Raw genomic sequence first — 27,020 nt, 5'->3', positions numbered from 1 at the left:
AGATGCTGATAGGGTATACATGCTAAACTCAATAGTGACTGATATTTGCAGATGTTCCTCCATATATTTCTTTCTTATGGAAGCCATCTAACTAGATACTAATTAGATTGAAGTTTAAATAAAAAAACAAATTTTAGTCAGCATTGTTACACAGAGAAATCCTGTCTTGGGAAAACCAACCAACAAACAAAAAATACCCAAATAACAAAAACAAATTTTAATATCTAATACAGCATTTTTTTTGTCAAAAGGTGCAGGCTTTTTGTATCATAAGAAGTCATTTAATCATTTAATCAATATGATTAAACCATATTGATTGAGTTGTATCTGATAGTTTTTAATAAATCATTTTCTTGATCCATAAAGAAGTATAAAAGGCTGCAGTATGCATCATTCATTTTAAGTTGGGAACTAGTAAATTTTCACATGACCCCAGTAACCTGATAAACAGGTGTGTGGTGGTATTGTGTTCCCCAAAATATTGTGTACCTTAATAAACTTATCTGGGGTCAGAGAACAGAAAAGCCACAAGATACTTAGGCTAGAAAATGTTAGCACAGGCCTTTAATCCTAGCATTCCAGAGACAAAAATCCCTCTGGATCTCTGTGGGTTCAAGGCCGCATTGGAAACAGCCAGGCATGGTGACTCATGCCTTTAATCCCAGAAAGCAGCCTTTAATCCCAGGGAGTGGTAGTAGAAAGCAGAAAGGTTTATAAGGCATGAGGACCAGAAACTAGAAGCATTTGGCCTGGTTAAACATTTGGCTGGTTAAGCATTTTGGCTGGTTAAGCATTCAGGCTTCTAGCAGCAGTTCAGCTGAGATTCATTCTGGATGAGGACACAGAGGCTTCCAGTCTGAGGAAACAGGACCAGCTGAGAAACTGGAAGGTGAGATAGCTGTGGCTTGTTCTGTCTCTATGATCTACCAGCATTGACCCCAATAACTGGCCTCAGGTTTGATTTTATTAATAAGACTCGCTAAGATTCATGCTACACAGGTGTTTTTTTTTTTTTTTTTTTTTTTTTTTTTTTTTAATAGTATGCCCCTTGTTTGGTCTTAAGTCAGTAACTTACTATGTTCTATGTTAATTCATTTGGACATTTTTCTGTTACAAGTTTAGTCATCCAATTCTGGTTTTCTAACAGATTCTTCAGAAACTCCTGGGGAAGCTAATTTATGAATTCCTGCATAGTGCTTAGAATTTGTCTGGACTCTTTACCTTTGAATGTTAAAAGGAGTAGATACAAAAGTCTTTGCTTAAATGAATTTCATTTTTTCTCTCTCTCTCTTTGTGTGTGTGTGTTTTTGTGTGTGTGTGTGTGTGTGTGTGTGTGTGTGTGTGTGTGTGTGTGTGTGTGTGTAAGTGGTTGGTCACCTGCAAAGGCCAAGGAACAACATGGCTGTTTTCTCCTACCATTCTCCTATCATCCCCCACCTTATTACATTTAAATAGTGTCTCTCTCATTGCTCTTCAAGGGAGGCTGGCTGTGAGTCAGCACCAGAGCCAGCAACTCTCCTGTCTCCACAGGACAAAGGATGGGTTAGAGGAGAGTATGGGAACTTCCTAATTTTTATGTGTGTTATGGGCTTTGAACCCAGGTTCTCATTTGAGTAGCAAGCACTCTTACCCACTGAAACACTTCCCTGAGTTTTCTATTTATTATTATTTTAAATAATATTGCATTATTAAATATTATTAAATAATACTCCATTGCTTTTTTCCATTGGATAATACTGATTTAGAAAATTTTAGTTGATGATCAATAGTTATTGATAACCAGTTTTTTCCTTAAAATCAATTTCTGTTTCTCTGAAGCACAACCATTTCCTCCTGCCTTGCTTTCCTCTTCTTCTTCTCCCTCACTACTCTCTGACTATCTCTTTCTGTCGCTCAGTCTTCTCCCTCTCTTTCTCCCTCTCTCTGCCTGCCTCTCTGTCTCTCTGTCTCTTTCTGTGCTTCTATTTCTGTTTCTGTTTCTCTCTGTCTCCCCCGCCCTCCTTTATTCTCTCAGTAAAGCCTATGTAATGCATTCAGTGTCTACTGTTTACATCATCACTCTTAGGAATGTGCCATGCTTCTCTAGGTTGGATTCCATTCCTTGTCTGTCAGATTTGTCTTTCTCTGGGTTTAATGTTTGTATTGTGTCTTGAATATTCAAGCTTTTTCATTGTGTTTTCTTGAAATTGAAAATATTGTTTCACATTTTAACTTACATTTCTATTAATATGCATTCATTTGCTTTCGCACTCCTAGTTTATCTGGTTGTTAGTTTTTGTTATATTTTTAATTCTCAGTCTTAACCGAGATCATGCTAATATTTCTTAATCTGTGTTTTTCCTTCCTTCCTTCCTTCTTTCCTTCCTTCCTCCCTCCCTCCCTTTCTCCCTCTCTCCCTCCCTCCCTTCCTTTCTTCCTTCCTTCCCTCCTTCTTTCCTTATTCTCTTATTTCTCTTCTCTCTCTCTCTCTCTCTCTCTCTCTCTCTCTCTCTCTCTCTCTCTCTCCCTCTCTCTCTCATTCTGGGTATTTTGTTCTTAATGTTAGCTCAGTTTGAATGAAAATTCTTCTTTGAGGTAAATATATCTTGAGGAAAACCTACTACTGTCATTTTACCTAAACCCATTTAACTTTTAACTGCTAAAACTTATACTTGTAGCCACAAAAATTACAACTCTCACCCCTCATCAAAGAAGCGTGTTTTGCAGCAGATTGAAACTGCTACAGAGATGAACTAAAAACTGATTATGGGTGCCCAACCGAAATCTATACATCTACAACACAATCCCTACCCATAATGCTCACAGAATACGGTGGTAGAGGCCCAAAACTGCTCTAAGAGCCCGAGACCATGATGTCTGATGCTAGATAGTATCCTCTAGATTGGTAAAGAAACAAAAACGAAATGTCAATGGTATGGTTGTTTAAACAAGATCTGCACAAAGACAGCATTGGTTGGCATGCCAATGTGAATGGGGCTATTCCCTCTCCTAGAGGAATACACAGACAGCTGTGTGTGTGTGTGTGTGTGTGTGCGTGCATGTGTGCGCGCGCGCGCACCTGAGTGCCTACATGCATGAGTGTATGCATGAGTGTTTGTATGTGTGTGTGTGCTTCGTGTGTGTGCGTGTGTGCGCGCACACATGCTTGGGAAGAACAGAAGACTGACTATAAGTTTAGAAATGTGAAAAACAGCCGGGTAGTGGTGGCGCACGCCTTTAATCCCAGCACTCGGGAGGCAGAGCCAGGCGGATCTCTGTGAGTTCGAGGCCAGCCTGGGCTACCAAGTGAGTGCTACAAAGTGAGTCCCAGGAAAGGCGCAAAGCTACACAGAGAAACCTTGTCTCGGGAAAAAAAAAAAAAAAAAAAAAAAAAAAGAAATGTGAAAAAAGCTACACAGAGAAACCCTGTCTCGGGGAAAAAAAAAAAAAAAGAAATGTGAAAAACTGCCCTAAGTTCATATTATTTTGATAGTTCAACTATACACCCATATGAATTCTCAAGGAACTCTGTTGAAAAAATTGTCCAGAATAATATCTTATTTTTTGTAAGAAAGACACTCACTGATACAGCTGCAAAAAGGCTGATTTATAGCTTTCATGCATTGTGCCTTGGTGCTTCTTCCAAAACAAAGTGCACTCTGCTCTTTGGTAGCCCCAAACTGTATAGTTGTACAGCATTTATCATTACAAATAGTTTTACTTCAGTTGGTTAAACACATTTAGCCAATAATGACATTTAATTATTATCAGGGGCTTTGGAAAAACTCTGTACCCTTAGAATAAAACCTGATTAAACCCTGAGGAAAAGCCTAATGCTTTCAGACTTCAGGCTTCAACTATCCCTGGAGAGTTTTCACATGCTCTACTCTGTAAGAATCAGTTTAGACTCTTCATTAATGAAGATGTGTTATTCCCACAGAGATGTTCATGTTACCATGTAGAAGCTAAAGAATACAAATTGATAGCTTGTTCATACATGAGAATAGCAATGGATCACCTGCCTAAAGAAATAGTGTGGACTGAAAAGCAGATGTCATACAGAAGCATTGATATTTGAAGGAAGAGAGATTTTTGAGTACTGGAGAATAGATACAAATAAAATAAATGAAAAAATAAACTTCATTTTTGGGAAATAGTATTTCTGATTTTATTCATGCAGGGATTGCACAACATTAAGGAATATAATATCAGTGTTCTGAGTATGGGTTCCTGTTTTGTTCAAAACTTAACCATTATTAATTTCTCCAGAAAATGAAACTCGGTATGTTAGTGATTTTACCTTTTTATAAAGATTTATTTGTTTTTATTCTATGTGTATGAGTGTTGTGTCTTCATGTAAATCTGTCCACCATGTGCATGCCTTGCCCATGGAGGCCAGATGTGGTTGCAGAATTTTCTGGAACTGCAGTTACAGATGATCCTTAGCCTCTATATGAGTTCTGGAAACTGAACCCATATACTCTGTAAGAGCAACAAGCTCTCTTAAGTACCATGCCATCTCTCCAGCCTCTCAGAAATTCTACTTTAAGAAAGTTGCCTTGATAGCTCATTCTCAACAGAAACATTTTCTACTATCCTGACTAACATGAATCCCTACTAACCACAGTGTGACTCTTATTATTCATACCGACTTGGCATTTCTAAGTGGCAATTTTAAATTTTAGTTTCCTTTTGTACCTACTGATATCTCTTATTCCTTAATTATGTCACATATTCTGTGAAAATAGATGTGTGCAGACACTGTTATGGCTCTATGTTTTTGATCTGATAACTCTGGTTCTTGGATAGATTACTAGATATTGCTAAGTTCCAGGACACAAGAAACTGTATTCCAGATCAATCAATAATAGTGACTGAAGCACAAAGATAATGAAGAATTTAAAAGATACATTTATTTTATTTGTGTGTGTATTTGTGTGTGTGCGTGTGCATGTAATTGTGTGTGCAGTATCTACGAAGGTCAAAAGAGGACAACAGATCTACTGTATCTGGAGTTGGAGGATATTCTGAGGCACTTCGTGGGTGATGGGAAGTGAACTCTGGACCTCTGTAAGGGCAGCAAGTGTTCTTAACTACAGAGCCATGTCTCCAGCACCTAATGTTCTTTTTATGATTTATTTTATATTTTTTACTTTCCAAAGGATAATTTATCCATTTCCTACTTATGTCATCTTTGGAAATCTAAATATGTCTTCTGTCAATCCATCCAGACATTGAAATTATTTTCTAAACTAGGATTGTGAGGGGTTGTTCTAAAACTTTCTAGAGGTAATTAAGCCCTATTTAATTCCATTGAAAATGCAAGTTACCAAGATACGTTGCATTCTAAGACTGCCAAATAATGGTCTTTTATTACCTCAGATGATCTAGAAATTAGACTGAAATGAGGAAATCAATTTCACCAACTTTATTTTACCTAATTCTTATCATAGAGGAAATAAGGTGGATTTTCCTGGATAAATAGTGCTAGCTGTAAGGAAATCAAGATCTAAATATATCTAACATCTCCTCTGTATATAGAAGCAGAAAATATGGACTTCATAGATCTTGATTTCTTATTAAAAGTCTCCATTTAGTTAAATATGTATTGAAACAACTTAGCAATTTTTCATTTGACATATGAACAATAGTTATTAGAAAGCAACATGGTCTCCTCTTATCTTTCTTTGAGTCTTCAGTTCATAAGGAAACCCATCACTGAGATCTCTGTGAACCATAATATTTACCTCTGAAATCATTACCTTATCTTTCTAATATGTTTTGGATATGGGATGACTACACAGATTTATGTGTTGAAGTCTTATATACCAGCTGGTGGCCCTGCATTTGGAGATGCTGAAAAATTAGGATATGGGTCAATAATACAGGAAGTAGTTCACTGATGAAGTACCCAGAAGATAGATTTTGGTACATAGACATTCCTGTCTCTTCTGTTCAGGTGTCATAATCTAATCAGTGCAGTGTTTTTCCCCTCTTCTGTACTTTGGACATAGTATTCACAGTCATGGTGGTCCAGTAACCATAGAAAGTATTAACCTGAACTGAACATCCTGAATTTATTAGCCAAAATAAATATTTCTTCTTTTTATCCTAGGTATTTGTTGTAGTGATGCTATCCTGATTAGCCAACTTTCAATGAATTGGATTTCACATATTACCCAGCTCCTAAATATTCTACTTGCCTTTCCATGTAAAAGCAATGTTTATATAAAATGTATAAATATCCATAAGCTACATTTTAAATTTTTATTATTAAGAACTTTTCTATCATTTTACATACCAACCACAGATCGCACTGTCCTCCCTCTTCCCGCCCCCAAGCCTCCCCCCGAACCTCCCCACACCCCGCAATCCACCCCACATTCCTACCTCCTCCAAAGCAAGGCCTCCCATGGGGAGCATATTACATTCAGTTGAGGCAGATTCAAGCCCCTCCCCACTGTGCCAAGGGTGCATAAAGTGTCCCACCATAAGCTACATTTAAAAATCTATTATCTTGTCATTAGCTTAACCATGGAAAACCTCATTCATTTAATTCATTGGTTCTGATATGACAATCACACACAGATCTCCATTTAAACATATGTAAGAATTTAAATAGCCAGAAGAGATATTTTAAGTGGAATTTAAGCACACAATTTGTGTATGCATATTTTGTTTTCCTTTTTCTCATCTCTTCAGCTTGGAACATCTACAACCAGAGTTTATTTTTGCATACAAAATTGAATAATTACAGATTGCACATGCTCTCTCAGTGTTAATCTCAGAATTTAAAATGGCTTCATATTAACACATTTAGTGAGAAGTACATATTCATATTGCTCACTATCTGAAAGATAGGAAGAGAATTCTGCAGGAAAAAAGCCTGAAGCCAGAAAATCCCTCAGGTTCCCTGTTGTATTTGAAGAGGTAAGAGGGGCCCTCCAACTATGTCTATTAGAGTTAGCTAACTCTTTTCTACCATGAAGACCCTTTAAAACTGTTTACGATCTCTTTCTAAATATTTATTAAATAATAGCTATTTTAGTTATATGGAAGCTCTCATTGGGTTTTAGTGTAGAAAAGTTGCAGGAACTAATTCAGTAGTGTTCAAACAATTTTCAATGATTCTTCTTGAGTATGGCAAATGAGGAGAGTAGTACAATTGCCACACTGCACTCAAAATTCATTTTCTGAAATGTGCCTAAAAAATGATTATTTTCCATGGATATTCAGACACAGTTTTGCAAGCAGGCCTCACTTGACCTTAGGCATGTTGAGCTAACTAAAGTTCTAAAATAGCACTTACTTTTTGTTTTGCATTGGTTCACATTGGCTTATCTTTTTTGTAAGTTGCCATTTGTGTTCTGAATGTCTAAATTTTGATTTCAGAAAAAAATATTGCTCAGATTCCAGATTCCATAGAGTCATAATTTGGTATCTTAAATTTTACATGCCAAATAGCAGAGAAAGGAACATTTTCAGGCTCCATGCAATTTAAAAAATTTGCTTTAATTATCCCTACTAGCACCTGCCTGGGGCTACTGAGAATGCTGGACTGATAGTATGATCATTTCCTCACTCCTGCTTTAGAGTCCTTCATCCTTTGCAAAGGGAGACCTCAGGAAATTTATTTTTGAGACATAATTAAGAATTTTCAGGTTGTGTGTGGTGGTTCACACCTGTTACTCCAGCACGTGTGAGGCAAAGGCAGGAGGGGGATGATACATTTGAGGGCAGCCTGGTATTCAAAGCAAAACATTGTCTCCAAACACCAAACCTATGTAGACTAAACAAAATAAAATTGATATAGAAGAAATGGATTTTCTTGATGATTCAAGTAGGTAATGGGATCTTAGAAGTGTTTAGTATACTGGTAAATACAATTCTAAGCTTTGTTTTCTTGCATTTTATTGTTTTGCACATTTGACTTCAGTATCAGACTAAAATGAATGAGTTCAGGAACAGTATTATGTGGGCCGTCTTCCTCAACCAACAACAGACATTTTTCTACTGGGGCAATTTGCATATCTACTAGTCTGTGGGTAGAGTCAATAGATTACTAAGATTCCATTGCAGTTCCTGAGAAGGCAGAAAGATAATACATATTTACAATATAATAATCAACATAGTTAATGGAAAAATAATCAAAACTTTGTTGCTCAAAGATACTTAAGGAAAGTTGTAAATTTATAAATGTGCTAAAGAACTCTGTTGGACCAATTAAAGAGTCAATGAATCTGACATCTTAGAATGAGAAAAGCACAGTTTAGAAAATGACCACATATTGGTTAGTATTGTTTTCTCCTTGCCTTTGACTTTAGGTATGAATGCAACATTAAAAAAAAGTAAGAAGAATTTAATTATTCCCTTTAAAAATATTAAGGGAAGTCTGCTGTGAAATGCACTTTTTTATACTATGAATATGTATTACTCTCATTGGCTAATAAAAAGCTGATTGGCTGATAGCTGGAGAGAAAGAGATTGAGCACAAGAATAAGACTAGGAGAATTCTGGGAAGATGAAGGGTAGAGTAAGAGAGTTGCTGGCAAACACAGAGAAGCAAGAGGAAAATGCCATAATCAAGAAAAGGTACCAAGCCACATGACTAAACACAGATAAGAATTATGAGTTAATTTAAATGAAAGAGTTAGATAGTAACAAGCCTGAGCTATTGGCTGGATATTGAATATGTAATATTAAGCCTCCGAGTGGTTATTCAGGAGCTGGCAGGTGGGAGAGAACCATCCCTTTACAGAAGTCAGTGGATAATATGAAATATTTAGGCGTATCAGCTTTAGTGATGATTAACACTCTTTAAACATTGCTGGCAGCCTTTTCCTTTCAGTGATATAACTGAATCTTCATGCTCTGAGATCATAAGAGTCCTACATGATTGCAAAGATAAATATAGCAAGTGACTCCACCAATGCATTGTCTACTTGTTAAAAATATAATAGGGGCCAATGACATAGCTCAAGGAGATAGGACATTTGTCCACAAGTCTGAGCACCTAAATTCAATCCTTGAATAAAAAGAAAATAGGAGAAAATTAAATCTATAGTTTTCCTCTGACCATCACAAGCAAACCATGCTATACACATACAATAGTAGCAAATAATAAAAAAGAAAAAATACTATTTAAAAAATGAAAAAGCCCACATTGTCTATTAAATCATTAACTTGTTTGCATAATCAGATGAGATCTATATTAGACTATTCCTTTTTAAATGTTATTTATTGTTTCATCATTTTTATTTTGTTTTAATCTTTATAAAAATGCAAAGTTCATTACAAAATAATTAGAACAATGTTAGGATTCAAATATGGGAGATTATATTTAAATTTTTAATAGAATAATATTACAAAAGGAACAGAATTCAACATCACAAATTTATTGTCAAATACAAATAGAACCCTACAAAGTAATTATTTTTCTAGGTGATAATTATTTGATGTTATGATATACCTGCTTTATAAACAACCGTAGTCTATGGATTTTGTAATATCTTATTGGTTAAATAGGGTTATTATAAAGAATAGTTTAATGTAAGGGAGGGAGAGGAAGAAAACAAAAGAGAGGGTCTGGTATCCTGTAAACTGATTTTTTTTGTCCAAGTCTATGAATCCCTGTAAAACTATAAGGAGTTTTCATGAATTTGTAATTAATAAGATGTTGATTAAAGATAGCTGTTCCTTCCTTCCTCAGTGCTTCTCTCTTGAACCCCTCTTATTTTCTATGCCTTATATCATGGTGATGGATCTAGTGACAGGTCTTCATTTGCTAACTGCTCAGAGATAATGACTGAAAATGAACAGGGTTTGTTTAATCTACTGAAAATCTAAATGAGATGCACATAGTGTTATAGCCTATGAGACAAAAACATATTGTCAAGTGGACGAATTTCAATGATTCCTTGCCAAACTCGGAATTAAAGAAAAATTCATGAAGTTTGATTTGATATTCAATGGTGAACTGCCCATAAAGCAAAAATGCTAAGAAACTTTCCAATACAGTTATGTATTTAAATGTAAGCCACATACAGTTTCTAGAGAACATGAGCATCATAATTGGCCTCAAGATGAGTCTGAAAATAAAAGAACAGAAATTTAGAAGCAAACCTGACACTTCTTTTTTTATCATTACAGAGAATGGAAATGGTGCTAGTCCGTTTTTCCTTCCCTTTTTCTATATAAATATATTAATTGCATTTTGAAAATTACATAGAACAGATTTTGACCATATTCATCCAACTCCACCTATTAGCTTTCCCCTTAACTCCTCTCAGATCTACCCTACATCTGCAACTTCATGTCCATTAAAACAATTATTAGCCCATGAACTCTAATTAGTGATATCCATATATTTCTGGGTGTGTGTCAGACATTGTAGTGTAGTTTACTTGACAGGAGCCACATTTTTAAAGAAAAGCAACTCTGCTGGGCAGTAGTGGCACTTGCCTTTAATCCCAGTACTCGGGAGGCAGAACCAGGAGGATCTCTGGGAGTTCAAGGGCAGCCTGTTCTATAGAGAGAGATCCAGAATAGGCACCAAAACTATACAGAGAAACCCTGTCTTGAAAAAAACAAAATAAAACAAAAACAAAAAGAAAGAAAGAAAGAAAGAAAGAAAGAAAGAAAGAAAGAAAGAAAGAAAGAAAGAAAGAAAGAAAAGCAATCAGTGTCCACAGTTGGGGATGGGGCCTCATGAACCCCCTTCAAAATCCACACTAGAATTTGACTGACTTTTATCTTTTGCTGGTGACTACAGCACTTGTGAATTTATCAAAGCTTTTGGAATGGGTTTTAGCAGCTATAGGTCTATCTTTTAGTGCCCTGGAAGAAAAATATACATACATTGGGCACTGTTAGTGGGTGACATTTCAGATAAAGGGAGATGTGTCATGTTTCCCTGGACCCTGCCTTTTCCCACCTAAGATTCTCTAGGTCTCTTGATAGATACCTGTTTTCCTTTAAAAATATCTATTCTCATTTTTAAAATGTTTATATATGGGTGTATTCATTTCTGTGGGGTTTCCTACAGAGGTCAGAAAAGAGTGTCTGATCCTCTGCAGCTGGAATTACATTTGGTTGTGAGCCTCCCAACATGAGTGCAGGGAATTGAACTCTGAAGCTCTGCAAGAGCTGTAAGCACTCTTGACCAGTAAGCACCGCTTCAGCCCCAATCCACAATGTTTTGTAGATTAACTCTGCCTGGACATTAGGATGAAAGTATGGCTTTCTCAGTCTTCTGTATTTGTTTCATGTTCACATTTCATTGTCAGTGGTGTGTGAACAGATATGGTTCTGTGGGAAGAAGTGGTCATCCTTTTAGTTTGGCTTAAAGATATCATAGGCAGACTCTAATCTAGGCATTCAAGTTCAGGCTTAATTCTCTCATTGCCACCCCACTATCTTCTTTGTGGTTAACTTCTAGCACCAGCTGCTCAACTCTGTTCCTAGGGACAAAGGATAGTGATTCAGGCATAGGCTCAAACCATATTTTATTCTTCTCCAACGTGATATGCAACATGGCAAGAAACACTTATGAGAAATATGTCATTCCCTGAAGGGAATTCTTATAATACTTATATAGGGTTTTGAATCTGCATAAATCAATGTCATTGTTTTCAAACTATGTCTTCTACAACTATCAAAATCAAGCAATAACCCACAGTGACATCTCATGAGGAGAGACAGAAAGAGTTAAGTCTGTACAGTCTTACTTAAAAGAATGAAATACAAGAACATTTCATCACAACCAGAATATTATCATATAAATGTGCAGATTACAGCCAAGCTCTATGAAGGATGATGAATCGGGACCAGTCTAATGATCCTATAATCTGGCAAAATACCTCCTGCAGACATCCTTCATCTTAAAGCCATGAGGGATTCTTGTTGGAATAATGACTAATAGATGCTAAGTTCTCTGCGTAAGTAAAAAGACATCAGTTATAATTTATCCCCAATTAGCCAAACAGCTTTAAGCCCACAGCTTGGGCAAAATTCAGCCCTACATCTCTACAAACATGTCGGCCTGCAGACTGACTCTGGGAGTAGTACATCTAGTGGGAAAGGGCAAACAGGGAGGGGTATAGAATTCTTCCAGTTTCTTCTGAACTTCCTTATACTTTAGACTTTACGGTATTCCAACATTAAAAGAAAATGAAGATAGTAATTATTACTGTATCTGAAATTTTAGGGAAAGTCTTGTAGATATTTTAATGAACATTGTAGATCTTATGGTATTCCAGCACTGGTCTCCTAATCTGGAAATGCACTTTGAAGAAGAGGCTACCCTCAGCTTTTGAGAGCCATGAAGCCGTTTGAACATAAATCACACAAAAGCTGTGAAGATAATATTATTTTAATAGAACTAAGTATATACCACAAGAATAAAATAGTTCAGGCAAAGAACATCTGTGAAAGGTGGTGCTTAGATTCGCTCATCATTCTGCCTCTTTCATCAGACAGTTTAAACATCAGTTTCTATAGAAAGCTCTAAGCTGCTAACCTCAAGCCCATTCTCTTAGAAGGAGAGTTATTTTGGAACAAAAGATCCATATAACTCTTAAAGCTGCTATCCAAAATGTCCCTATGGCAATGCATTTTCTCAATAAGTTGAAATACTTTTCAAGTGTGTCTGTGTGTGTGTGTGTGTGTGTGTGTGTGTGTGTGTGTGTGTGTTTGTGGTGTTTGCAAAAGGTGGGGAATTTGGTAGGAGTGAAAAAGTAACTCATTGGTCATCTTTTTCTTGATTAGTAGTGGGTTTTGACTATGAAGAAGCAAAGTCTATACACATGCTTATGTTTATGTATGCAAGTACATAAACAATACCAATATATTCAATATATTACATGTGTGCATATAATACCATTATCTATTCCTATACAAATGTGTGTGCATATACATGTATAGGCTGACACAAATGAGGCTCATATTATGTTAGTGAAAGTTGCATGCCTATAACAATTATCTATTTTTAAGTCTTCATTGTGTTGTATATATTCCTTCTAGATAAGCTAATTTGGGGAGGGTGAGATTGTTCAGTGCTTAACAATACTAGATGTTTCTTCAGAGAATCCAGATTCTATTCCCAGCACTCACATGGTGGATAAAAGCTTTCTGTAAGTTTAGTTCCAGGGAATCCATTTCCCTCTCTAGCCATATTGAGCACCAGGCATGCAAGTGGTTCACAGACATGCATGTAGACAAAATACCCTTACAGATAAAAACTTAAATTATGTCTACATAAGAAGATAAGAATGACAATTTTTTTTCAGAAAGTGATAATAGGGTCAGAAAGATGAATCCAGCCCAAATATACTACATTGAAACGGAAACATCTAATGAGCTCCAGAGATGTGTGAAATGAATCCTGGAATTTGTTTAAAATGTATTTATTACAAGACTTTTTGAAAATTTCAAACAGTAGAGCAAATCAAATAAAAACAAACTAAAACATCTCCCAGTGAATTTCTTGGGTCTCGTTACTGAAGTACGAGAAAAATAATTCTAGACATGCTATCATTTCACCAGTAAATTATATATTTGTTCACCTCTTTACTTCTCTATTTATTTATTTATCATTTCTTTTTTCTTTTCTTTCTTTCTTTACTTATTTATATGTGTGTAAGCAAATGTGTGGTAAAGAACAATTTTTGAGAGTTTGTCTCTCCTGCTACCTGTGGGTCCTGGGTTTCTACATCAGGCTTGGTTGCAAACACCTTTACCTAACATATTACTGGACCTGTTCATCCTTTTACACAAAATACAGATTTATGTTTCAGCTAAAGCAAAGTTGCCAATGTTTTTGATGGCACCTAGCCTCTAGGCTGTGATCAAATTTCCCTGACAACTTTAGAAACACTGTTCAGTTTCTGTTTGAATCCAAGTCCTTGCTTTGCATGTGTCCCATAACTGTGGAACTGTGACCTTCCTTGTTTTCTCAGTGCCACTGATTCCTTAAGAGACCATGTGAGTTGTTCTCTAGGAAGTCCCTCCCTCTGGATTTGTTTTCTTTTTTCCTCCTGCCCTCTAACAATGCTCTTTTGCTTTCTCACATCACTTGAATAGAAATCAAATCTAGCATCTTGCTCAGATTCAACTATTCAGAAAGACAACTTCATCGGTTTCTTGTACTCTGTACACTAAAATTGAATCAGTCATGAAAGCTCAGAATAAGGAATAGCTGATCACAAAACACACATTCTTTCCTTTGAGAAGCTTTGCCTTTTTAATTTTAATTATTATTTTAATCATATGAGTGTGTTCCTATGTGAATAGACATGCATGCCTGGTGCCCACTGAAAGCAAAAGAGCGTACTAGTTCTCTGGTGTGAGCTGACAAATGTGATTACTGGGAACACAACCCTGGTCATCTGCTAGGGCAGCAAGTATTATTATCAGCATTTATTTTTTTTTTCCTAGACCAAAAGTTGTCTTCATTTAAATTTCTCTTCAAGCTCCATTTCTGGAGGAAACTTTAAAGACACTAAGGCAACAGAAGTGCAAGACTGACGATGAACACATACTTCATTTCTTGGAGAGAAAATAGTTATGACATTTTTGTAAAAGTTGGGTTGGTTCCCACTAATAAGCTTTATGACTCTATGCAACAGTACTTTTGAAAGTACTCTGCATGTGGATGGCACAGAGCCCTAGAAGATGTATCCACCTGAAGCAGAGTGCCTGAAGTACACACTGTTCAGCTGGTAGACACTGAGGCTTTGGCATAGAGTACCCAAAGCATCCAAAGCAAAATGAGCCCTGCTATTCCTAGGAACACAGTGACTCATTCACACAGGGAAAATGGTAGGAGGCATGTGATTAAATATTAAAATTAAATTGCAGTTAAAAAAAAAGGTCCAGAAGGGAGTTTTGCCATTTTACACACACACACACACACACACACACACACACACACACACACGCACCAAAGAGAGTTTTTATAATTCAGAAAAGACATGATGACTTTGAAGAATGTGAAGCTTTTCCATCCTAGTTATAAACAAAACAAATGATTTTATTTCCTATGCATAAATGAATGAAAGGAAACAGAAACCTAATGCTTAGAAATGAGATTCTTTTGATTGCTAATTTCTTCTAGGGTAGGACATCCGGTCCTTTTCTGGAAGCAAACTTTCAACAATTAAGACATCATTCTGCCACAAGTTTAGTTATGTCTTGGAAACTGGTTCAGACATGTGTTACATCTCAGCTGGGGAGGAAACTCTACAAGAAAAATTCTTTATTTTGATAAGTCAGCCCAATCTTGCTTAACCTTTAGCTAAGTATTTGTTAAGTACAGGGCTGTAAGAATAAGCCATCCTTAATCACTTCAGGGTTGAATTATACTTTTTTTCTATATTAATTCCTGAGCAGAATCCTCAAATAAACTAAGCACTACAAGCACAGTGTATTAGTTGACTATGGCTGCTCTAATAAATAGTAGAAAGAGAATTATTTCGATAGCTGAACATGCTGGGGAAATTCCAGAAGCTAGAAACCCATGTGGAACCTGGGCACTGGCTGGGCTGGTTCCTTCTGAGATCTGAGAGGAAGAACCTCCTCTGCACCCTACAATTTTCCATCAAGCATGAGTCTTCACTGAGCTGTAGAAGCACCGCCAGCACGGCCAGTTCTCTGACATGATCTCCTTGAGTGTGCTGTATCCACATCTTACCTTGATTCCATCAGTCACCTAAATAGGTGGCCAACCTTCTGGAGTATCACCCAACCACATCTCCAGTTGCATTTGCCATGATCTAATTTCTGAACAAATTCACAGCTGAGGTGGCAAGGATTAGACTTGAATATATGGCGTCTAAGACTATACTTTCAGGGATCATTTCTATAGTTTGTTACTAGAAGGACACATTTTTAACCCAAACACAGCAGACCAATCCTATTACCATGGTAAGTTATTTGGGCCTATAAATATTGTAGTTATAGGGAAATTAGATATTGTGTATTTTTTACAATTGGGATATAGGGTTGTTCTGTACATTATGGAGTTCAATAGATGTTAGTAACATTCCAATCTCCAGTCACAACAACAAAACAATGAAGCCATACTGCTCTAATTCCTAATTCTCCTTTAGGGATAAGGTAGAGTAAGACCAAACATCTCCAATGGAGACTGATTATGCAGCTTTCAAGTAATTTCCATGTTCTCATTAGAAGTTGAAAATAAATATATACAAGCTAACTGATATTACTGCCCTTCTGCAGTAAAAGTGAAATAAGGTACATTTTTTTCAAAGCAGGATATTTTTGTTGTTTTGTTTTTAAATAGGACTTTTTAAATTTTCTAAGATTATAATGTAATTACATCATCACTCTCCTTTTCCTCTCTCCAAGATAATCACTTTCACATTCAGACATAGAAACATATTGACATGAAACCCATCTCTGTAGTCAGAGTTTTCCTGTATCCCACCCAGTCCTGCAGCCACTCAGACCCAAAAAAACACATAAAGGCTTATATTAATTACAAAATGTATGGCCATGGCCTATGGCTCATGCTTCTTGCTAGCTAGCTCAGCTAGCTCTTATAACTAAACTCAGCCCATTTCTATTAATCTGTATGTTGCCACATGTTCTATGGCTTTACCTGTGTGCCATTACATGCTGCTTCCTGGACAGTGGGATGGTATCTCCCTTGCCTCCCCTTTCTCCTTTCACTATCCCCCTTAGATTTTTCCACCTGGCTCCATCCTGCCCTGCTATAGGCCAATGCAGCTTTATTTATCAACCAGTTAGAGAAACACATATTCACAGCATACAGAAAGAAATCCCACAGCATATCTCTTAATTTTCTCATATTGTAACTCTCTGGACTTTTAATTTTATTTTTCCCAAAATAAATATAGGTATTTTATTAGTTATCTTCTCATTGCTGTAACAACATGCCTTACAAAACAAGCTTGATAGAGGAGGAGCTGATTCTATCTCACCAATTAAGTAAAGATATAAACCATCATGGAGGGAAAGCCATAATGAAACATCTGGTTCCATTGAGACCAAATTAGGAAGGATAGATCAGACAGGAAGTGATTTTTATACTATAGAGCCTCAAGGGCTGAACCAATTCTAGATATTCTGACTTATCAAAAAAAAGCAGTAATATCAAATTCTTATATGAATTATTATGATTTTATTGTTTGTGGTGAATTAAAGTCAAAAGAAGAATGGAAAAATTAGCTGCCACAATTACACACACACACACACACACACACATATATATGTATGTATAACCAAGAACAGTGACTTAATTTGACTTCAAACTGGAATCTGTGGAAACTAAGGTAGCAGAAACTTCTAGAAAGAATTTGTGCAATAGAATAATTATCAATGTAAACCTGTGTATGTGACAGTCATTGATTTCCCGTCATGGAAAAAGTTGTCCCAACTGTCTGCATGGTAGTGACAGCAGCAGACAAGATCTACAATCTAAACCATATTTTCTTAAAAATTGTATTTATGTACTTTTTTCTGCAGGAAATTATATGTTATGTCTTTGAAGGAGCCCTTGGAAGCCAGAACAGGGTGTCTGATCTCCTGAAACTGAGGTTAGAGGCAGTTGTAAGCCACGGTGTAGGTATGGAGAACTGAACCGCTATCATATGAAAGAGCAGCAAGTACTCTTAACCACTGAGCAATTTCTCTAAATGCATCTTGAGTACTGTCAAATATGCTTCTCACCTCATTCTTCAGCTAGCTATATGACCCTGACAATACCTAATTCTCCTAACTATACTTTCTAGCTCAGTAAGAAGAAAAGAAATCATATTTTTTTGTGGACTTTATAAATAGAAATATAAACACAAACTAGTTGCTGAGAATTATGCTCACCAAAGTAAACACTCATTAAATATTAACCATCATTGTACCATTGTTTGTATGACAAACATTTTGATAATCCAATCATCCATTCTCTAAATAATCAGCCCATCAATGGCTTATGTTTCCAAATGACCTAAAAACATTGCTTACCTTTACTCTTCTGCATTAACATCAAGAAAACAAACAATAGACAGGACTAAATCTTAGAGTAATGGTTCTTAACCATGGGTGCCTTTCTGCTCCATGGGATACCTGGTCACACCAGCAGACAGTTTAAATTATGAAGAAAAATTAGAGATATCCCTGTCAGGCAGGACAAATCCAGGCATCCTGCTAAAATCTACTGTGCATAGAAAATTCCCCTCTACCCATAAACCATCTGCTACAAATAATTAGCAAAATTCATATTTTGAAATTTATGAATTATAGCTGTGAGAGTGGTAGAAAATGTAATCAGAAAAGGATGCCACATCCAAACAATGAATGCTCCAGTGCTCAGCTACCGACTGGACATTCATACTGCTTCCTCTATTGCTTGGTGAATGACACAAAGAGAAGCTGGGAGGAATCTGAGAGTCAGAAGATACAGGAAAGGACTGGGAAAGACTATCATCTGGGCATGACACAGCCAATCACGATCTCACAGCAGTACAGACTGTCAACAAAGAGCCTGCACAAGACTGGACCTGCCAAGAGTCAATCATAATTTAAGGAGGGCCTCATGTAGCCCTATTGATCCATGCTGAGCTGTGAGCCTTTAATGGACCCTGGGAGGGATAGACATCATCTTCAGTTGTGTGTCCATCGATGCAGCCACACATTCTAATTAATAGCAGCAAAATCATGGAAACATAGATAGCCCCATTAAACTCAGTGTCTCACAAATTGAGTAAAAAGTTGTGTTGGCAAGAGATTTCTGTGGGTTGATAATAGAGATTGAGGGAAATAAGAGGGAATGTCAGTAATCATAATGCACTCTATACATATAAAGTTATCCAGAGAGCAAAGAAAAGGAAAAAAAAAAACCCACAAGGGTGAATGAGAGAGAAGGCATGCCTCCCTTGAAGATGAAGTTCTCTATGCTAAATTAATTAAGAACTTCTGTCTGATATCCAGGAGGTTGACTTTCAAAAGAAAGCTTCTAGGATCAGCATGAATCCATCATCTTTACGTCTACACTACCACTAAGCAGTGGAAACCAAAATGAATGAAATTCCCCAGTGGATCACTGGCCATGTGTGCAGGTCTACTCATAAAATTAATACATGTGATACCGTAGCTAGAGATGACTTCCCAGACTTCTTCCAGGGGACAGATAATATAACACATTTTCAAAGGTCTCTAGGTAGCTCTAAAGGCAGGTTTTATGTAAAGCTGTCATCTGCCTGCATTAACTGTTTACACAAAGACTAAATTGATTAGAAATTTTACAATCTGAGCACCTGGATAAAGTCTTTTTTTTTTAATGTCTGCTTTCCACTCTATCACCTTGTCAATTAAGAAACTAAGAATAGTGGGTGGTTTCCAAGGCAGTAGTGGAATCAGTTCACACCCACCCAGGTCCTTCCAGCCTGCTACTGGTTTAAAATAGGCATTTGTTTCTAATAGCTTAAGTATTTTCATCTCCCTGTTTCCTTAGAAGCTATCAAAAAATGTGTAGCTTTTAAGACATGCATTTTATGTTATCTGTTTTAGAGATATGGTAAATAATCTTTGATCACAAGAGACTTAGTGACCAATTCAAAGCAAAAACAAAGCAAAGCAGAACAAAAAACTGTAAAGCAATGCCGGGCTGTGGTGGCGCACGCCTTTAATCCCAGCACTCGGGAGGCAGAGCCAGGGGATCTCTGTGAGTTCGAGGCCCGCCTGGGCTACCAAGTGAGTTCCAGGAAAGGCGCAAAGCTACGCAGAGAAACCCTGTCTCGAAAAACAAAACAAAACAAAACAAAACAAACAAACAAACAAACAAAAAACCAAAAACTGTAAAGCAATAATATTAACAAGCACTCATAACCTCAAAAAAGGAGTGTTAGAAGTAATCAAGGGTTGGAGTATGTAGCTCAGTTGGTAGATTGCTTGTTTAGCACTCATAAAGCCCTCGGTTTCATTCTCAGCAGTGCATAAACTGGACATGGTGGCACATGTATGAAGAAGGATGGCAAGATGTTCAAGATGACCCTGAGCTACGTAGTGATTTTGAAACCAGCCTGAGCTCTATGTGATCCTGAATCTAATACCCACCCTCAGCACTCAGATAAAATGTTAGACACAGAGACAATTGTTTATAATCCCAGAACTATGGAGACAGAGACAAGTGGATCCCTGGGGCTAACTGGCCAGTCAGACAAGACTCCAGCAAGCTTCAAGTCACACACCCTGTATCAAAACTCAAGGCAGTTTGTCTTCTAAAGAAATGCTACCCTTAGCCCGGTGGCAGTGATGCCTGCCTCTAATCCTAGCACCTGGGAGGCAGATTCAGGCAGATCTCTATGTTGGAGGCCAGCCTGGTCTACAGAGTTAGTCCCAGGACAGACAGTGAGTTCCAGGTTTACACCTTGAGTTCCAGAGATATGCAGAGAAACCCTGTCTTACAAAACCAAAGAAGCAAAAATTCTCCAATAGATTGACATACGGCTTTCACATTTGTCTACTGTGTACACACACACACACACACACACACACACACACACACACACACATTAAAACTGATCATGACAACCATGATTCTCAAAAAGCATGCTCAGATTCCTACTGTCTTTTACCTGGTTACGAGGAGGATGCAGTGCCATCCCATGTTTGGAAGTACTGCTCTATCACGATCTGCATAACAGAGTTTGATTCTCAGGATTTTATAAGCCCCACTTCCATGACTGTAGGCTAGGCAAGTGCAAGTATTTAAATATCCTTGTGAAAGGTTCTATTAATTTTCCATTTAGTCATTTTTCTTACAATGCCATGGATGCTGACATAGAGATTCAGAACAAATGAGATTAATATCTTTGGTGTAAAGTTTAGCTTCATTGATTACTTTCAGGCACATACAATAGAATAGCTTTCCATTTGACTTCATGGATGCAATAGGCTGTAATTCCCATTAATAATTTTGGAAAAGTAACTACTGATTCTAGGATAGAATTTTCAAATGAAGAGAAATGGCACTTTTATCTGCACAGACCAAAGGAAGGCAGAGAAATGCTGAGAATCAATCATAGTGACTAGAACCTCACTGCTTAAATAAACAAAAAATAAAAACAAAAAAAAATCAGCAGAAAAATGTAAATGTTTCACTAAAGTAGAATGTAGACATAGCAGAAAATCTGTGCAAGAGGAAATGATAAACATCTTTATAGGTGTATGAAAACCCTACTTCTGACATCTTTGTTGCTAATTGCTATTAATGTTTAAGTGTAAGGGAGATAAACATATTTTAAAGTGTAAAATTATAAGTAAATCTTTTAATTTAGTAGGATCACCCAATGGTAATGGTGGAAAGTAAGAGAAAGTCAATAGAGGAATGAACATGCAGGATGAAACTTAGTGTTCACCAGTATTTAAAAATCAATACATAGCATCATGAGCTAATGATAACAAACTTGTGCAAATAAATAACAGAAGGACATTTGTCGGTATAAGACTCTCTATTTCAGAATAATGTCCTTAAAATTTGCTTTGTTTTTTCTGCAGATTTATTTGAGGTCCAGAATGATTGCTTACAGCTGGCAGCTTGCTAGTCTCCTAGTGATTCGTATAATTATCTCTATTGAGTTAGTGTATTGATCTGTAGCTGCTAGCCATTTCAAAATTCCCCCTTTATCCTGAAAGAGGTAATGGAATTAATGAGTATCTTTGCCAAACATCACAAGAACATTAAGCACACAATTAGGTCAGAATATGAAACTGGTGGAGGGGGTATAGGAACCAACTAAATTTAAATTTTAGTTAAAATAGATTGAAACAAGATGTTCCCACTTAATTTGTTTGTTAAATAAATGCACGATATGAAAACAATTACCAAGAAACCCAGATAAATTGACTAGAGAATCTTCAAACCACCTGCCTTGGTATGAGTGGTAGATATTCAAAATGACTATGAATTAGGAATGTATTATATGAGTTTAAAAATAGTTTGTGACAGATACTGTAAAGAAAGGTTCAGAATTCTGCCTCTAAGTTGGTGTGCCTGCAGTGGAGTCTGGTTTTAGCTGGTTTCTTTTTCTGAAACATGAGGGGAAGACAGTACTCACCACAGGAAGTCATTTAGAGGCATCCATTCTGAGCTTGTGGGAATGAACTTTGGTAAGGATGGCCATAATGGTTAGGGGAAATGTACAATATTTTAAAGAACAAGTGGATGAATTGGGACTATGTTTAGCTACTGATGCTAGCATACTTTTACAGAGCTCTCCACTCTTGCTTTGTAAATGGCCAAACCTGGACAAAAATCTATATCACAATCCTATCAAAGAAGATGGTGACAAACATTTCTCACCAAACTCATGAAACAACTCCAAATAAACTCAGTGGCAAAAACAAGCAACAACAACACACAAACAAAGAAGAAAGAAAAATAGACAGAGTCCTTTGTAGGAAGAATAATTTCACTCATTGATGGGAGGGAATAAAAATAACTAAAATTCAGTATGTTCCAGTGGATGGCTAGATACACTTGGAAACAGTGGTAGCAGAATGGAATCGCCCACTGGCTTAAAAAGATGCCATTGCTCTTTGCTACCTCCCAGAACTTGATGGGAAAAATATTGCTGAAGACAGCATACATACTTGAGTCATAGGACATGAAAAAAAATCAAACCAGTACTGATGTGGAAGTTATACCGCTACTGGATAGATTTCATAGTGGTGGGAGGTTCTGTGAACTCGACTTAGAGAAACGTGTCATCAACAGTATTACCTTGCTGTGAACCCTTTTGAGGTCATATAATGACTGGACTGGTGAGATACACACGCCAGTGCAAGCGTGACACAGAGGCTATGAGAGTAACCAACCATTTAATTGATTGGATTTAAATCCTACTCCACAAGGTAGAACCCAGGCTTACTATTGTCAACTTGATCCCCAAACCTTTGGCTGTCTAGATCACATGGGAAAACCCAATAACAATAATCTGTTAAATGGACATGACATTAAATTGTCTCCTTCATACTCATAGATTAGTGCATCTCACAACACTCATCAAATAAGCTCTTTTTAAATAGTAAAGATGATTAATACTAAGACCCACAGTTGATCAATGTACAGAGAATAAGTGAGCATGAAGTTCTTAGCTCTAAAAGGTGCATCTATATGAAAAGTTCTCTCCCTTCAACACTCAGTGGTCATTGCAGAAGAGATGGTGGATAGATCATACGAGAAAAAGAAAGTTGATGTCTGCATCAAAACAGTGCTTCCTGGACATAATAGCACAGTCTCCCATGAGCTCACAGAGGCTTGGACTGTGTGCAAAAGACTTAGACTAGATTAAGCCATGTAAAACCTCAGCAATGATGGAGGAGAAGATCATGAAGTCCACAACTATTGGAAGATTTATTGGTAATTCATGGCTGCAGGGGGAAGGACAGTCTGTTTTCTTCAGAAGTGAAGCCCCTAAAAGTCTACCCGTGTTTCCATAAATGGTTCTACACCCTTTTACTTATAGGCAGTACTGAATTCACTAGTAGGGTGAGAGAGAGAGAGAGAGAGAGAGAGAGAGAGAGAGAGAGAGAGAGAGAGAGAAAGAGAAAGAGAGAAAGAGGGAGAGGAGACATATGAAGCTGAAGTTGTGAGGGAAAACAGGAGAAGAGAAGTGGTAAGAAAGCAATTGGAGAGTTGGAGGGGAGGGAATAGGGGTGGATGTGATCAAAATGCATATGCATTTATTAATATTGAATAAACATTTAAAATTTAAAAAGTACAAAATTTTGAGGGAAAAGTGGTGGTAGACTATGTCAGAAGTTGGAGTGGGAGGGACTAGAGGATGTTTTTCGTCAAAACATATTATCTGTATGCACAGAAAAGTAATAAGTATTATTGTGTTTTATTTTGCATTTAATGGCAATGGCTATATTATAGCCATTTAGTTAATAACAGAAACGAAAAATTGTGTAGGGCAAATGGAATAAGTATATTTAAATAGCTAAATTAGCTGTTTTGAGAAAAAACTTCAGTCACTTATTTTTCAGTTGTTTGGCAGCTCACCCCCAAAAATACAGACATTACTAAAAATTCTGACTTACTTACACCCATTTTCAACTACAGGAACTATCTGTGTATTTAAGGAAATCGTGAGTTGTAGACAGAGAAAGGTTACTGCTGGCTTAACACTGTTTTTAAAAGCAGAAATCATCAGAATACAATTTCTTTACTTTGAGTAATTGCTGTTTTTAAAAGTGAAACAGGCATCCAGTGAGTGGAAAAATTGTAAAATCAGTGACTGGAAAAAAAATTCGGTTTTGTCCAATTTATCATCTCAACAAATTTGTTTTTGACTTACTCATTTGCAACAGTGCTTGGCAAAAAAATCCATTCATAATCAGATCTCCTGATTCTCACAGTGTTGGGATTCAGCAGCTGCACTGTGCTCACTTCAGCGGCAAGGCTGAGGAAGAGACAGGCACTGGGACAGTTGCCTCCAGCTCTCCCTAAGCAGAACAAGCAGATGAGATGCTGCCTCAGCCACCCCAGTGTTTCCACATTAAACAGGTGCTGTCCATCACATGGTTAGCCCCACCTCCTGCACTGTCTGCTTCGGCTCCTCCATTCTGGTGAACTCCTGAAGAAGCAAATTAAAAGGACCTGGCATCTAAACTACTGCTCTTACTTGCAACCAATTCTATGGCACCTGTGAAACACATAAAAGAACTCTTCAAATTAGGCTTTCCCTTACTTCCTGGCATGCATCTATATTTTCTATATGAAAGCATCTGAAGACCAACCGGTGGTCTAGGAAAAGATAATACCATTTAAAGACAAGCACACCAGCCGAAGGACTTGAGGACATGCGGTTGTGTGAACTAAATTAGCTTCAGAAAATTAAAAGGCAGGGAATGGAGCTCACTGGTAGACTACTGGTTTAGCAAGAGCTAAAGGAAGGGAGAGACAGAGACAAAGATAAAGTGGGACAGAGGGAAGTCAGAGATAAAGATGAGGGAAGAAAACTAAAATTACTTGCCACAACTTAAATTTACATTTTCTTTGAGACTTTACACACACTATTAAGCTTCTACATATTGAAAAGAAACTTTATGGCAATGACATTGTTATCTGAGTTCAAGGACAATAGCAAGAATAAGATTGACCTCAATCCAAAAGCAAACTGGTCAACAGGGAGCAGTCTACCTCAGAGAACTGAATAAAGGACAATTCAAGCCTCGAGATTAGTGGGAAAGAATAAAATGGAAGTGATTGGAAAATAAGATTAAAAACAAGAAAAAACTAAGGAAAACTGCTCATGAAAAGACATATTCACACAAGTAGTATTTATGATATGAGATTACCATGCCACAAGCCAATTATTCTGTAATTATTCAATATTTCTGGTCTTCAGGGTGTCAGAGACTGTTCACAGATTCAAATCTCTCTTCCTAAGAGGATTGACTACAAAGTCTATCTAGTTTTATTTGTCATTTCTCAGTTACATAAAGTCAAGCGTCTGTACAGTTTTGAAAGACTGCGATTACTTCCACAGACATCTCAGGCATGCCCAGAGTGTAGTTCATAGGACATAGGGAAATTTAAACTATGGTGCTATTGCCAAATTAATGTCCACACCTGGAGCCTTACATGAAGTTCCATTTATGCAGAGATGTACATATGCCTTCCATAAGCTTCAATAATAAAGTGACTGTCCCAGAAATGTTACAAAAAAGAATTCATAAAAGTACCCATGCTCTTTTGCATTCTGTAAACAACCAAAATTACTTTGTGGAACACATCCTATAAATATTAATAATATATAAATAATTGTGATACTATGATTAAGCATGTTTGGGGGATTGCTCAGGGAGAAACATAATTTTTGGATGATGACAAAGTCTAGAGTTCAAATCCCTAGAGCCCACATAAATTCTGACATGGCAGTATGCACCTGTAATCATATACGTCTAGGGGACAATGGGGTACAGAGTCAGGAGTATTCCTGAAGTTCAGAAACTAGATAGCCTGGTGAACACAGGGGCAGAACACAAAAGACCCTATCTTAAACACAGTCAAAGGCAAGGACCAACACCCAGTGTTCACACACACATACACACACACACACACACACATACACACACACACACACACACATACACACACACTCCATCATACACACATATATACAAAAAGTGGACATAAAAATTTAATTAACAGTCTATCACTATGTGTACTTACCATTAAAAATGATCGTGAACATATATGTGCAAATGTTTTGAAGCTTGGAGCTAGCTAAACAATTTAATTAGATTATCATTTAGCCATGAGGAGACCATTAATTAAAGACATGACTACTTAAAGTCAGATAACATACAATTTAGTTGTTAAATGTGAGTACAGACATGGTTAGTTTTACTTTTTCTTACCATTAGTGAGGTGCATTTTAGGACTTGAGAACAAGTGGAGTTAGCTGGTGCTTCTAAATCCTTCTCTGTACATTACAATCATCAAGGGGAACTTTCAAAGGGAATGTCCTTGCTGCATCCCAGCCCTAGGAAATGGCAATCGTTTTGAACTTAGCTCTCATATGCTTTCAATGAAGGGTCAAGGTCAAGAGAGACTGAGCTACCGGAAGAACCCACTATGCCAATTTCCTAAACCAACATTATTTCTAACAAAATTCTACATATTTGTCCCTATTCCCACAGGTAAGTCAGATTTCACCCCCTCTACAAAGAAGCTCCTTTTTGCAGCAAATGGAGATAATTACAGAAAGCCACAGCTGGTTAAAATGAAGAGCATAGACAAGTGACAGTGGGGTGACCAAACGGAATCAGTTCATCTCCAACACAACCTTTACGCTAAAGCTCAAGGAATATTGAGGGAGAGTGGGCAGACAGATTACCAGGAGGCCACACCTATACTGTGAGACAATGTCTTCTGTACATGACAGGGATGCTGACTGGAGGAAAACACAATATGATCACCTGAACAAGACCTGCACAGAGACAACAGCAGTTGACATGGATGAGAGAAATCTCACAAGGCCCATCCCTAGAAG

At 37.1% G+C, this 27,020-nt stretch overlaps 1 protein-coding gene and 1 pseudogene across 1 annotated transcript in view; one reads left to right on the top strand and one right to left on the bottom strand.

The window, feature by feature from the left end:
- Lrrtm4 (leucine rich repeat transmembrane neuronal 4) overlaps positions 1–27,020 on the bottom strand; it is a 777,896-nt gene that overhangs the window by 280,358 nt on the left and 470,518 nt on the right. The window lies entirely within an intron of this gene.
- On the top strand, positions 15,811–15,902 carry LOC131907598 (small nucleolar RNA U3; annotated as a pseudogene).

This window comes from Peromyscus eremicus, chromosome 3, assembly GCF_949786415.1.
Source record: "Peromyscus eremicus chromosome 3, PerEre_H2_v1, whole genome shotgun sequence".
Lineage (NCBI taxonomy): Eukaryota > Metazoa > Chordata > Mammalia > Rodentia > Cricetidae > Peromyscus > Peromyscus eremicus.
The sequence above is the reverse complement of the archived record's forward strand: the minus strand, read 5'-3'. Positions and strand labels throughout refer to the sequence as shown.